A 14,751-nucleotide genomic window follows, 5' to 3' on the forward strand; every position below is an offset into this window, starting at 1 on the left:
TCTTTGCCCAATTGGTCACTGTGTGACTGGGATTGATATGCAATAGAAATAATCCGCACTCCTCAATAGTACTGGTGTGCAGCTTCCAGGACAAAAAGCATCATACCTTAACCATAAAAAAGAAAAAAGAGGTATTGGAAATACAGGCTGCATCACCATTCCAAATGTAAACAATCTTTATTGGACACCATGCAAAGAACACATAAAAGCATTTAAAAAGTTACAGCTAACAAGCAGCAACTCACCACAATACATCAATTGCGGACCAATGATCAATAAGTGTCTCACCACCTATGTAAACAATCAGCCCTGTAACTGCTTAAATTGTCAAAAATTGGGTTCAATGATTGAGTCCAATGTAAGGCAATCCCAGACCCGGGTCTAGACCTGAAAATGACATGCTACAATAATAAGCCCTATAGTGACCAAAGTGCTAAGAAATAAGGATAGATATAATGCTCAAAGAACATAAGTGTTCAGGTAAAAGTGCATGAACAGTGCATATAGGGATCAGTAATGCAAGTCAAAAGTTATATATGGGGTTGTAGCATATATATATTGATGCTGGTGATACTGGAGGGTCCTGGAATTAATAGCAGCATTCAGATGAGGGCCAGACGCTCCATGCGTGGCATGGTTAAAGATAACCACTTCCTCAGGAGCAGTGTATCATGGGAACAGGGGTTGCTTAAAGAGACTCTGAAGAGAGAATAAATCTCGCTTCAGAGCTCATAGTTAGCAGGGGCATGTGTGCCCCTGCTAAAACGCCGCTATCCCGCGGCTAAACAGGGGTCCCTTCACCCCCAAACCCAACCCTGCAAGACTTGGTCGCAAAGTTGGTCGTGAAAAATCTCTTCCTGGAGGCAGGGCTAACGGCTGCAGCCCTGCCTCTAGTCACGTCTATCGGACGCGCATCGCCGCCTCTCCCCCGCCCCTCTCAGTGAAGGAAGACTGAGAGGGGCGGGGGAGAGGCGGAGATATGCGTCTGACAGACGCGCGTGGGGCAGGGCTGCGGCAGTTAGCCCTGCCCCAATGCGGAAGCGCTCCCCCGCTGTACGGAGGGGATTTGGGGGTGAAGGGACCCCCGTTAAGCCGCGGGATAGCGGCGTTTTAGCAGGGGCACACATGCACCTGCTATCTATGAGGTCTGAAGCGAGATTTATTCTCGCTTCAGACTCTCTTTAAGGATTAAACAACATTATGTCATGGTACACAAGGGATAATATACATGTAAATAAAGTGATGAACAAAATAATAATATTGAAAATACAGCAGGAAAATCGGCACAAAATGCAGAGCAGAGACATCCCAGGTGAGGGGCGTTACTGTTTGACTCAAACAATAAGTAAATGCAAAGCTATATGGATATAGCCAATCAGGTAAGAGGCACTAAGCATAGCATCCATGTCCTACCCAATTCAATTTTTGATTTGTGGTATGCGCCACAAGCATAGCGTCCATTATTTATGTATACTCAGAAAGAGAGAGGAGGGGGATTTTTTGTTGTTTGGTTGCCAAGAGGGAGGTAACAGGACACAAAAAATGTTACGTAAAGTGCATGCTTCAAAATACACCAACCAGGGGAACTTCATCAATCAGTGTGATTGTCGGGTAAGGGAGAGGTTAGTGTGGGTTCTGGGGGGTGAGAGAAGTTAGTGAAGTGGTGGGGGAAGGGAGAGGCCATGTGTGGTTGTCAGGGAAGGGAGAGGTTACTGTGGATTGTGGGGGGTGGGAGAGGCTAGTGTGGGGGGTGGGGGAGGGAGAGGTCAGTGTGGGTGCTGGTGGGAGGGAAAGGTCAGTGTGGGTGATGGAGAGGTTAATGTGGGTGGAGGGAGAGGTCAGTGTGTGTGTGTGTGTGGGAGGGGGGTAGAAGTTACTGTGGGTTCTGGGGGGGGGGGTGATAGGTCAGTGTAGGTGATTGGTGGAGGGAGAGGTCAGTGTGGGAGTGGGTGTGTGTGTGTGGGGGGGGGGGGGGGGGAGGGGGATGAGGGCGAAGTTACTGTTGGTTTTGGAGGGGGGGGGGGGGGTGAGGGATCAGCGTAGGTTGATTGGTGGAAGGAGAGGTCGGTGTGTGTGTGTGTATGGGGGGGGTCAGTGTGGGTGATTGGTGGAGGGAGAGGTCAGTGTGTGTGGAAGGGGGGGGGGGGATAAAGGGGAAGCTACTGTGGGTTTTGGTGGAGGGGGGGCTGAAGGTGAGGGATCAGCGTGGGTTGATTGGTGGAAGGAGAGGTAAGTGTGTGTGTGTGGGGTGGAGGGGGTTCTTGAGGGAGAAGATACTGTGGGTGCTGGGGGGGGGGGGAGGGGGCAGTGTGGGGGATTGGGGAAGAGGTCAGTGTGGGTGTGTGGATGAAGGAGAAGTTACTACGGGTGCTGGGGGGAGGGGTCAGTGAGGGTGATTGGGCATGAGGGTCAGTGAGGGTGATTTGGGGGGAGATCAGTGTGGGTGCTGCTATCGGGGATGCACATTCTCACCTGCTCCCAAATTCCTGTCAGGGCTGCCTCTCCAAAGTGTCCTGGATTGGGGGCGGAGCTTCTCGCGGCCGGGGGCGGAGCTTCTCGGAACCTGGGGCGTGGCTTCTTGCAGCCACTTTTGTTGAAAAAAAAAAAGGCATGTGGGGGTCGGGGGGATGTGCCAGAGCCCCTCCCCTCTGCACGTGACCCTCTACTGTGACGAGGCCGCATCTGAGCCTCCAGTGCCGACAGCTCTGTGGTCACGTGACAGCCTCTGTGCTTCTTCAATCACACTACATGACTCATAGCTCCCCATCACCGCCACCTGGAGGCCCCAAATAGCATTTCATGTGTCTGCTAGAGAGCCCTCCTCCACCCCCAGCAGCGATCTCCCCTCTCTGCCCCCTCTCATCCCCGCAATCTGCCCCCGAACAGCAGATTCCCCGCCGCTAGCGCTGTGACCGCCAGGGGGCGCCCATGGATCCTGGGATTTCCACATGAAAGCGGCGGCATTCCTCCGGGATTCCTGTTCGGGTCTTCGGGGGGAGTCCGGAGATGGAGATATGCGGGTGGTCCCGGGTTTGGGGGTCGCCGATCGCCTGAAAACCCCGCGAAGAGGCAGGAGAAGAAGCACAAGTGTGGCGCAGCAGCGCGCGGGGGTTGTGTATGTTCTCAATGTGGTCCGCTCTGTGGCTTTATAAGGAAGCTCCGGTGCGGGAGCGAGGCATTCGCCTATAGACCGCAGAACCGAGCGGGGCTCCTCTGCCGCTGATCGCAGCTCCGATGCTTCACACCGCAGGAAGGAAGGAAGGAATGTTTTAGTAATTATTCTTTTTTATTATTTACACAACAATCATAGAGTCACATGAGGATTTCAATACAGCAATTATGGTAATAAAAGCGGTATATATATATAGTAGCCAGGGGAAAAGTAATGTAAGCTGATATTCCAAATGATATCAGAAATGATGGCTATATGTACCTGTCAAATAGCTAAAGAAAGATCATTGAGTCATATATACATATATGTATTTTTTGTTTTTAACGTTTTACTGTAAATTGTCTTTCCAGATGAAAACTTGACTGATCAGTTACAGTTGTTTTTTCTCCACCTGATGACCTCACAGTACTCAGATGGGTACAAATAGAGAATGCTGGGATTACCTAATGACCTCAGAATACTCAGCTCGGTATAGAGGATTCTGGGATTAGCTGATGGACCTCACAATACTCAGCTGGGTATAGAGGATGTTAGGATTACCTGATGACCTCACAATACTCAGCTGGGGATAGAGGATGCTGGGATTACCTGATGACCTCACAATACTCAGCTGGGTATAGAGGATGCTGGGATTACCTGATGACCTCACAGTACTCAGATGGGTACAAATAGAGAATGCTGGGATTACCTAATGACCTCACAATACTCAGCTCGGTATAGAGGATTCTGGGATTACCTGATGGACCTCACAATACTCAGCTGGGTATAGAGGATGCTAGGATTACCTGATGACCTCACAATACTCAGTTGGGTATAGAGGATGCTGGGATTACCTGATGACCTCACAAAACTCAGCTGGGTATAGAGGATGTTAGGATTACCTGCTGACCTCACAATACTCAGCTGGGTATAGAGGATGCTAGGATTACCTGATGACCTCATAATACTCAGCTGGGTATAGAGGATGCTGGGATTACCTGATGACCTCACAATACTCAACTGGGTATAGAGGATGCTGGGATTACCTGATGACCTCACAATACTCAGCTGGGTATAGAGGATGCTAGGATTACCTGATGACCTCACAATACTCAGCTGGGGATAGAGGATGCTAGGATTACCTGATGAACTCACAGTACTTAGCTGGGTATAGAGGATGCTGGGATTACTTGATGACCTCACAATACTTAGCTGTGTATAGAGGATGCTGGGATTACCTGATGACCTCACAATATTCAGATGGGTATAGAGCAGTGATGGCTAACCTTTCAGAGGCCGAGTGCCCAAACTGCGACCTAACATCGACTTATCTATCTCTGAGTGCCAATGGGCGGGGGGGTTGCCGAAAAATGGGCGTGGTCATGATATTGTATGGGCGGAGCTAACGTAATGATGTAACAGCGAGGCATAAGAAAGCAGTGTTTCCGCCATGATGTGGTGAAACGAGGATTCGCATCATGGGTGTGCAGAAACTGTATGATGCTATTTATACCCGCCGTAACCCCAAAGCAGCAAATATAGCCAACTATGACCATTAAGGGCTCATTCACACTATGTGCTGCGCTGTCAGTTTTGACGCAACACACATAATGTAAGATTCATATGGTAACATGAAAGTCAATAGACTTCCATGTTACCATTCACACTACAGGTGTGCGTTCCCATGCTTTACGTTGTAACGCATCTGGGAACATTTTAATGCACAACGCATACGTTTCCCCGATGGGTACAGCTGCCGACGCCCACGCTTTAGCGCACCACAACGTGCATTCCATGCGATCACTGTGCGTTGGCAGCGCATGCATGAAATCACATTCGTGCATACGTTCTGTAGTGTGAATGAGCCCTTAATAATAAATGCAGCAACAGTTACCCCAGACACCAGAAAATAAACGCAATGTGTGCAACATTTCAGCAGAAAATAATGCAATGTTGGTAACATTTCAGCAGAAAATCATGCAATGTGGGCCACATTTCACCAGAAAACAAACGCAGTGGGCCACATTTCACCAGAAAACAAACGCAGTGGGCCACATTTCACCAGAAAATAAACGCAGTGGGCCACATTTCACCAAAAAAACAAACGCAGTGGGCCACATTTCACCAGAAAACAAACGCAGCGGGCCACATTTCACCAGAAAACAAATGCAGCGGGCAGCATTTCACCAAAAAACAAACGCAGCGGGCAGCATTTCACCAGAAAACAAACGCAGTGGGCAGCATTTCACCAGAAAACAAATGCAGCGGGCAGCATTTCACCAGAAAACAAACGCAGCTGGCAGCATTTCACCAGAAAACAAACGCAGTGGGCCACATTTCACCAGAAAACAAACGCAGTGGGCCACATTTCACCAGAAAACAAACGCAGTGGGCCACATTTCACCAGAAAATAAACGCAGTGGGCCACATTTCACCAGAAAAAAAACAAACGCAGTGGGCCACATTTCACCAGAAAACAAACGCAGCGGGCCACATTTCACCAGAAAACAAACGCAGTGGGCAGCATTTCACCAGAAAATAAATGCAGCGGGCAGCATTTCACCAGAAAACAAACGCAGCGGGCAGCGTTTCACCAGAAAACAAACGCAGTGGGCCACATTTCACTAGAAAACAAATGCAGTGGGCCACATTTCACCAGAAAACAAACGCAGCGTGCAGCATTTCACCAGAAAACAAACGCAGCGGGCAGCATTTCACCAGAAAACAAACGCAGTGGGCCGCATTTCACCAGAAAATAAATGCAGTGGGCCACATTTCACCAGAAAATAAACGCAGTGGGCCACATTTCACCAGAAAACAAACGCAGCGGGCAGCATTTCACCAGAAAACAAACGCAGTGGGCCACATTTCACCAGAAAACAAACGCAGTGGGCCACATTTCACCAGAAAACAAAAGCAGCGGGCAGCATTTTACCAGAAAACAAACGCAGTGGGCCACATTTCACCAGAAAACAAACGCAGCGGGCAGCAATTCACCAGAAAACAAACGCAGCGGGCAGCAATTCACCAGAAAACAAACGCAGTGGGCCACATTTCACCAAAAAACAAACGCAGTGGGCAGCATGTCACAGGACATAAACACAATGTGACAAAACATTTTACCAGAAAATAACACAGTGGGCCGCATTTCACCTGCAAAAAAAAGTAATGTACTCACCTGACAGAAGTCTTCTCTCTCGGCTGGGCTCTAGCGCGCATCTCCCCCGGACGTTCCTCCTGCAGTCTCCCGCGCTGCCGCTGACAGGCAGAGTGCAGGGCTACGGGAAGATGGCGCCCGAAGCCCTGTACTGGAGACACAAATAGTCTCCAGTACAGGGCTTCGGCAGCCATATTGCCGTAGCCCTGGTCTGCCTCCAGGGAGACTGCGGGGCTGCGGGCTATGAACTTACTGGTCTAGTACACGCTGCGGCCAGTTCATAAGCAGCGGAGGCGTGCCAGCAGATTAGGCTACGCATGCCGGGCCCGGCACGCGTGCCATAGGTTCGCCACCGCTGGTATAGAGGATGCTGGGATTACCTGATGACCTCACAATACTTAGCTGGGTATAGAGGATGCTGGGATTACCTGATGACCTCACAATACTCCGCTGGTTATACATAGAGGATGCATATAGGAAGAATAAGTATATGGAATAGAGAACATACAGGCTAGGTGCACACTTAGCAGAAACGCTAACGTTGCAGAACAAAAGCTGCGTTTTTGTTGCTAATGGAAGTCGATGGGCCGCAGGAAAAAATGCATATAAAAACGCATATGTGTTCTCAAACATGCGTTTTTAAAATGCAGGTTTTGTTGCATAATATTCAAAAACGCACATAATGAAAGTCAATGGGAACGCAATGGTATGCGTTTTTTATGCTTGTGTTTTACATGCGTTTTTATATGCGTTTTTATTTTAAAAAAAATGTTTTCTGATGTATTTCCGCTTCCTGTTGTCTTCCTAGGGATTATCATAAAACGCAATTGAAAAGCGCATACAAAACGCATATGGGTTTGTATATGCGAAACACAAATGCATAAAAATGCACACAAACGCTTGAAAAACGCATCTGCAAGGAAAAACCGCACACGTACTAAAAACACACACAAAAAACCCCACACATGACAGACAACGCAACCTTTCACATTCTGTTATGTGTGCACCCAGCCTCAGTCAGTTTTAAGCACTGAGTATTTGCTGAGTGTAAAGGTGACCATACACTTATAGATTTGCAGCAGATTTGACCATCAGATAGCTTTCTGGCAGATGCCTGTCAAGTCCAATCTGACAGGAATCAATCTGATGTGTCACACACTAGGAACAGGTTTCCAATAGATTTCATAATGAAATCTATTGGAAATCGATCTAAAGGTGACCATACACTTATAGATTTGCAGCAGATTTGACCATCAGATAGATTTCTGGCAGATGCCTGTCTAGTCCAATCTGACAGGAATCTATCTGATGTGTGCCACACAATAGGAACAGATTTCTATTAGATTTCAGAATGAAATCTATTGGAAATCGATCTAAATGCATTATTGGACCATTAGATCCAATGCAACTCTATGGACCATCGATCTTCTACCAGCAGCAGATCAACCTAGATTTTCCATCCTGTAAGATAGATCAAATTGATCAAAATCGTCCGCAAATCAATCGAATGGGGAATTTGATAGAATTGATTTTTGATCGATCGATTCTATAGAATCGATCGATCGCTGAAACGACCAGTGTATGGGCCCCTTAAGTGCATTAGTAACCATAACTGTGGATTCATGATTGGCCAGCTTGGTGTTAGTAGTTTTCAGATCATCAAATCATATTTGTGATCTGTACACAGAAACTATGGTAATTAGTAGCCAAATAGAAAGTTATATAAACACATCACAAATATAATGATTTGATGATCTAAAAACTACTAACACCAAGCAGGCCAATCATGGCAATAACTGACCAGTTATACCACCTATGGCTAGGTCCACACTTGTCCGTTCAGGATCAAATCCGTTTTAAACGGATCCTTTCTTTCTTTTTTCCTAAACAAAACGGAGGCTATGGTAAAGCCACAGGGGACGTTTCCAGTCCGTGGAAACGTCAGCAGGGAGGGGGGTTATTACCCCCCCTCCCCTCACCTGGGTCCCCTGTCCCCGCTCTCCCTCCAGCTAGTGGGGGTCCTTGAAAATGTTGCAAATCCGGACCGTCCGTTCAGGTTTTAAAAACAGGTCCCCTGAACGCAGACAGATCCGTTTTTTTTTTATGGGTGAAGAGAACTGCTATCTTTAACACTGGTATCCGTGGCTCCAGTTTTGATCCAGCCTGAAAAACAGAGCCACAGATACGTTAACGGACCAAGTGTGAACCTAGCTATATGTAGTATGATTGTTTACCTACACTATCTGCTCATTAAATCCAATATCTGTTGGCTCCCATAGTGCATGTTGGTAAGGTTAGTTAGTGATTGGCCAATCATAATTGAAAGTGTGTACCTGGATTTACTCACTGGGAAGACTACATCCTATAGGTGCTATGCCTGGGTCACACCATGCAATTTCCTTCAGATAGATAGACGGATTGAATTGATAATTTTCAACAGATCCGATCTTATTTTAGATCGTTTTTCCAATTAAACTTTCCAAAAACGTCTACAAAAATGCATCAGAAAAATGATCAGAAATCAGATCAGATAGGACCTGTCATAAATCATTGTTTGGACCCGTCTATCTGATGGGAAATTGCATGGTGTGCATGTACCAGGCATAACAACTAGCTGGAAGTATCTGAGTCATTATCTGATCATGCGTGATATGTGTGAAAGTGGAGATTCCATTCTACAATGGGGCACAGTTCCATCTTATATCTGCTTATTAATGTTACTTTTTCTTTATGGTTATGATTGTCTCGCAAGGTTATATTCTCTACCTCAGGCTTATTAACTCCTTCCATAGAGTCAGGATCAGGCCTGTTTTGTAGGGATGTGCGGCCGCCCTGAGGGCGGTGGAGGGCGCAGTGATGGAGGGGGAGCTGCAGCTGTGTGGAGAGCAGCCCAACCTCTCCCTCCCTCCCTCTCCCGGGCCACCCTCTGTGCTTCCCCTCCGATGCAGAGTAAAGCGCAGCAGGAAGCAATGTAGAGAGCAACAGGAAGTAAGGTAGAGGGCAACTCACCTGCCTGAGTTCCAATCGCCGGTCACTAGCCGCTGGCCTCCTCCTCTGCATAGCGCTTATACACACTATACTTCCTGGGGGTACCTATTTAGCAGGAAGTATAGTGTGTATAAGTGGCTATGCAGAGGAGGAGACCAGCGGATAGTGACCGGCGATTGGAACACAGGCAGGTGAGTTGCTCTCTACATTCCTGCTGCGCTTTACTCTGCATTGGAGGGGGAGCACGGGGGGCGGCCTGGGAGAGGAATGGAGGTAAATGTCGGGTCGCTCTCCCCTCGGCTGTCTCCCCTCTCCATGATGGGGGGAAGAGGGTACCTACCTATCTAGCCGATACTGGGGGCAGCTACCTATCTAACCTATACTGGGGGTACCTACCTATCTAACCTATACTGGGGGCACCTACCTATCTAGCCTATATGGGGAAAACCTACCTATCTAACCTATACGGGGGCAGCCTCCTATCTAACCTATACTGGGGGCACCTACCTATCTAGCCTATACTGGGGTTACCTACCTATCTAACCTATACTGGGGGCACCTACCTACCTAGCCTATATTGGGGGGCACCTACCTATCTAACCTATACTGCAAGCACCTACCTATCTAACGTATACTGGGGGCAGCTACCTATCCTATACTGCGAGCACCTACCTGTCTAAACTATATTGGAGGCAGCTACCTATCTAACCTATACTGGAAGTACCTACCTATCTAAACTATACTGGGAGTACCTACCTATCTAATCTATACTGGGGGCAGCTACCTATCTAACCTATATTGCTGGTACCTACCTATCTAACCTATACTGGGGTCAGCTACCTATCTAACTTATATTGCTGGTACCTACCTATCTAACGTATACTGGGGGCAGCTACCTATCTAACCTATATTGCAGGTACCTACCTGTCTGAAGAAACCCGACGCCGGGTGAAACGCGTCACGTGAGGCTGCGGTCATGTGACGGATCTCTGTGTACGGCCTCGCTCTCTCCCCCCAGCATCCTGGTTCCTGCTTCAAAACGCCTGAACAGCAGAAGTAGCCGGTGCACATAAACGGACGTCGGCAGACGAGTGGCACGCAAGGGAACCTGGCATATGGACGTTGCTAATGCCGGAAGTACCCGCCATTATAGCGTAACACTCTTATACAAAAGGACAGGTGAGTCCCGGCGAGTGTCGGTCTGCTTAGAAAAATTGCTGGGTATGTTCTGCATATAAAAAGGGGAGCTAAAGTAAGAGGCTGAAGTCTATTCATCATATGCTATCCATGACATATGGCACATGACCCGGATACCTATAGAGAACATCACAAGGATTAATAGCATCCGGAGTTTACATAAAGGGGGCCCGAACAAATACGCTATTAATAACTGTTGTTTATGCTTGAATAATAGGAGTGCACTCCAAATTCATCTAGCGCTAGGCCTACCATCCTCTATGAGAACTGCAGCCATTTTTATGGTTTTAAAAGGGGGGGGGAGGGGGGGTTTGTTCACACTATGCTTTTGGAATAAAAAATATTTTTGATATGTTGTATATGAGGCTCCCGACTAACTTTTTTGTCATACTTACCTATTTAACTTATACGGGGGCCGCTACCTATCTAATCTGTACTGGGTGCTTCTACCTATCTAACCTATACTGGAGGCACCTACCTATCTAGCCTGTACTGGGGGCACCTACCTATCTAACCTATATTGGGGGCAGATACCTATCTAACATACTGGGGGCACCTACCTATCTAGCCAATACTGGGGGCATCTACCTATCTAACCTGTACTGGGGGCACCTACCTATCTAGCCTTTACTGGGGGCAGCTACCTATCTAACCTATATTGGAGGCACCTAACTAACTAACCTATACTGGGGGCACCTACATATGTAACATGCTGGGGGCAACTATTCTGGCTACCTATATTGGAGGCACCCACCTAGCTAACCTGTACTGGGGACGCCTACCTATCTAACCTATAGAGGCGACACCTGCCTATCTAACCTATGCCGGGACAACTATACTACATACCTATACTGGAGGCACCTACCTGGCTAACCTATACTGTGGGGACCTATAGCTGGCTACCTATACTGGGGCACCTATGCCTGGCTACCTATACTGGTGGGACTTATAGCTGGCTACCTATACTAAGTGCAACTAGACCTGGCTAACCTATGCTGCGGGCACCTATACCTGGCTCCACATGGAGGGGGGAGGGTGCCCTCGCCCTGGGTGTATTTTTGCCTAGAAACTGCCCTGGCCAGGATTACCTGATGATCTCACACTACTCAGCTGGGTATAGATAGAGGATGCTGGGAGCCTCTGGCACCCGCCCTCTCAGGTGGTGCTTTTCACTGCTGTTCTAGTATGGATGCACATTGGGGTAGAGGACTGAAAGGAAAGCAGATCTTGGTCACTCTGCAGTACTGGAGGCCGGGTGCCGGGTTCTGCAGAGAATACATCCTGTAAGACAGTCCTGCAGCTCTACAAATGGGAGAGGTACCCAAAAGTTATTTCTCACCACCATTTACAACTGATTGAAAGAGCGTGACTGTATACGCCGGCCCTGAAACATGGTCACACTTGATAGTAATCTGGCGTTACAATTTATAGGAGGACAGGGTGGCAACAATTCTCCAGTTATTTCATGCAACAGCTATGAATTGCTGCTATGAATTGTTACTCTGTGCTAGTATATGGTCCTGAAAAAGCATCACACTTGATAGATACATTTTCCAACAAGCCTACACACTCCAACTTCGGCCACTCCCACATCAACCTCTGGCAAAGTTGTGCTCCTCACTAGGAAACCTAAAAACACATCACCTTTTGGTATACATGCAGGGCCGGTTTAAGCAACAATGGGGCCCCAGGGCAAAATAAACCTGGGGGCCCCCCATCAGATACCCCGGAACAAAAATCGTCATTAAGGGACCTTTTTTGCAGCTGGTATTGTCAGGGTGTAAAGCCCCAATCCGTCGGAGCTCCACATTCTGGCTATCCCAGCCTGCATGGGGGACAGGGGGGTTAAAAAGTTTCAGGAGGGGGGACCCCACATAATTAAAAAAAAAAAATCCCACACTCTAAACATACAAAAAAAAAAATGGGAAAATAGGAAAAAGTGCCAGGGATCTTCATACAGCCATATTGTGGCTGTATAGCGATCTCTGGCCAAAGCGCTGCGGCTGCATATGGACCCCCTGGAAACCCCATCAGGAAATTCATTGCTCTTTCCTTTGGTACATGTAAAATTACACTACCGTTAGGTTTGTTACTGAAAAAGACATTTACCGCATTTAAAAGTATACTTTTTTTCCTTCGAAACTTTAAAATCGATTTTCTCAAAAACTGTAAGGTCTTTTTGAAAAATATTTTTTTTCCTCTTCTTCCCAATGATCTCCTTAACATATCCTGCAAATATAGGGATTTTAGCATTTAAGGTGGATTTGCTATTAACCGTTAAAGTCGGCGGGTTTTTAAATGTGTAATTTTTTTTCCTTTGAAATTTTAAAATCAGTTTTCTCAAAACCTATAAGGTCTTTTTGAAAAAAAATGTTTCCTCTTGTAGCCACTGGGGGCCCCTAAAGGCTCTGTGGCAATTTCCTCCTTTGCCTCTATGGTAGCGCCGGCCCTGTATATATGTTGTTACTACCCCATCGCCCCAATTCTCATAGATTGTAAGCTTACAAGGACAAGGCTCTCTCAACATGTTGCGTCATGTAACATTTGTCACTGTAATTACTTTGTCTACCAAGTCTAAATTTTGAGCCAGTGCATTTATATTTGGTATACACATTTTTCTGTACTACAATACACCCCATGTTTTTACTTACTTTCTACCGCGTACAGTAATTTGTTGGTGCTTGGAGTGCTTTTGGTGGGGAGCGTTTCTGCTCTTTGCTGATAGCCGGTATTCAGCAAAGCACTGTGGTAAACCCTTGCAGTGCCTGTGGTGTGCTTTATATCGCAAAGGTGCACTGCATGCAACATGTTGGTGGTAGTTAGTATGCCATTCTGATTCTCTGGAATGAGACTCAAAAAACGCAATCACTGCACCATGTAGCCACAATTGCTTGGTAAAAATACAATCACACTCCATAGGCGATTGTGATTTGCCTTTTGCGATTCCAATGTTGAACCAGGCCTAAGGGGGACCAACTGGATTCCAATTATCAGGTGGTCGTCGTATGTCCAGACATTACACTTGAGGGTGAGAGAGTGGTACCCATGATGACCACCTATCCCCATTATCCCTCTTCAAAACTGCCATCCCCTAGACCTCTCTCACTCCCTTCTCCCAACCCGCCCTAAGAGTCTACCTTGCCATGGTGGGCCGGCTTACAATCCTATTGGCCAAAATGTGATTTACTTCTAGCCAATTGGATTAGCCAAAGCCCTCTGCCAAAAAAGAATATAATAAACCATCTTAGAGGGAGATCAACTAATTAGGGCCCTTTTGTATTAGGTACGTATCGATTCAAGAATTGTATCGTGCACATATTGCCAATAGCAACAGCACGGTGATGAACATGTAAATTGCATTGCTGGGTTTTTTCTAGTGCAATTAGTATTTTCCAGAATTACGATTGTCGGCCTGCATCTTTTTTGTTTTGTTTGCGCTTCTATGCTTTGTAACTTTTTGGTGAGGATTGGTATGGCTGTGGGTAGGAGGAGGCCATAAGTATAACTTGGGGGTATATTTAAATCATTTTAAATATGCCCCTGAGTTCTACACTGCAGGTTGCAACAATTTGTAATCACCAATCAAATTCTCTCAAGGGCCAGTTCACACTTGTTGTGCTTTTGGTGGGGAGCGTTTCTGCTCTTTGCTGATAGCCGGTATTCAGCAAAGCACTGTGGTAAATCCTTGCAGTGCCTGCGGTGTGCATATGTCGCAAAGGTGCACTGCATGCAACATGTTGGTGATAGTTAGTATGCCATTCTCATTCTTTGGAATGAGACTCGAAAAACGCAATCACTGCATCATGGAGCCACAATTGCTTGGTAAAAATGCAATCACACTCCATAGGCGGATATGATTTGCCTTTTGTGATCCCAATGTTGAACCAGGCCTAAAGGGGACCAACTGGATCCCAATTATTTATCAGGTGGTCGTCGTGTTTCCAGACATTACACTTGAGGGTGTAAGAGTGATACCCATGATGGCCACCTATCCCTATTATCCCTCTTCAAAACTGCCATCCCCTAGACCTCTCTCACTCCCTTCCCCCAACCCGCCCTAAGAGTCTACCTTGCCATGGTGGGCCGGCTTACAATCTTATTGGCCAAAATGTGATTTACTTTCAGCCAATTGGATTAGCCAAAGTACTCTGCCAAAAAAGAATATAATAAACCATCTTAGAGGGAGATCAACTAATTAGGGCCCCTTTGTATTAGGCATGTTACGATTCAAAAATTGTATTGTGCCAATAGCAACAGC

The 14,751-nt window shown here is 46.9% G+C and overlaps 1 long non-coding RNA gene across 1 annotated transcript in view; it reads left to right on the forward strand.

Moving 5' to 3' along the window:
* The first annotated feature begins 3,166 nt into the window (after window positions 1-3,166).
* Window positions 3,167-14,751, forward strand: part of LOC137533929 (uncharacterized) — a 241,362-nt gene continuing 229,777 nt past the window's right edge. The window contains exons 1-2 of the long non-coding RNA XR_011024251.1: window positions 3,167-3,272; window positions 10,213-10,475. This is a non-coding gene — a long non-coding RNA (uncharacterized lncRNA). The remainder of the gene's footprint in view (window positions 3,273-10,212; window positions 10,476-14,751) is intronic.

Source organism: Hyperolius riggenbachi, chromosome 10 (assembly GCF_040937935.1).
Source record: "Hyperolius riggenbachi isolate aHypRig1 chromosome 10, aHypRig1.pri, whole genome shotgun sequence".
Classification (NCBI taxonomy): Eukaryota; Metazoa; Chordata; class Amphibia; order Anura; family Hyperoliidae; genus Hyperolius; species Hyperolius riggenbachi.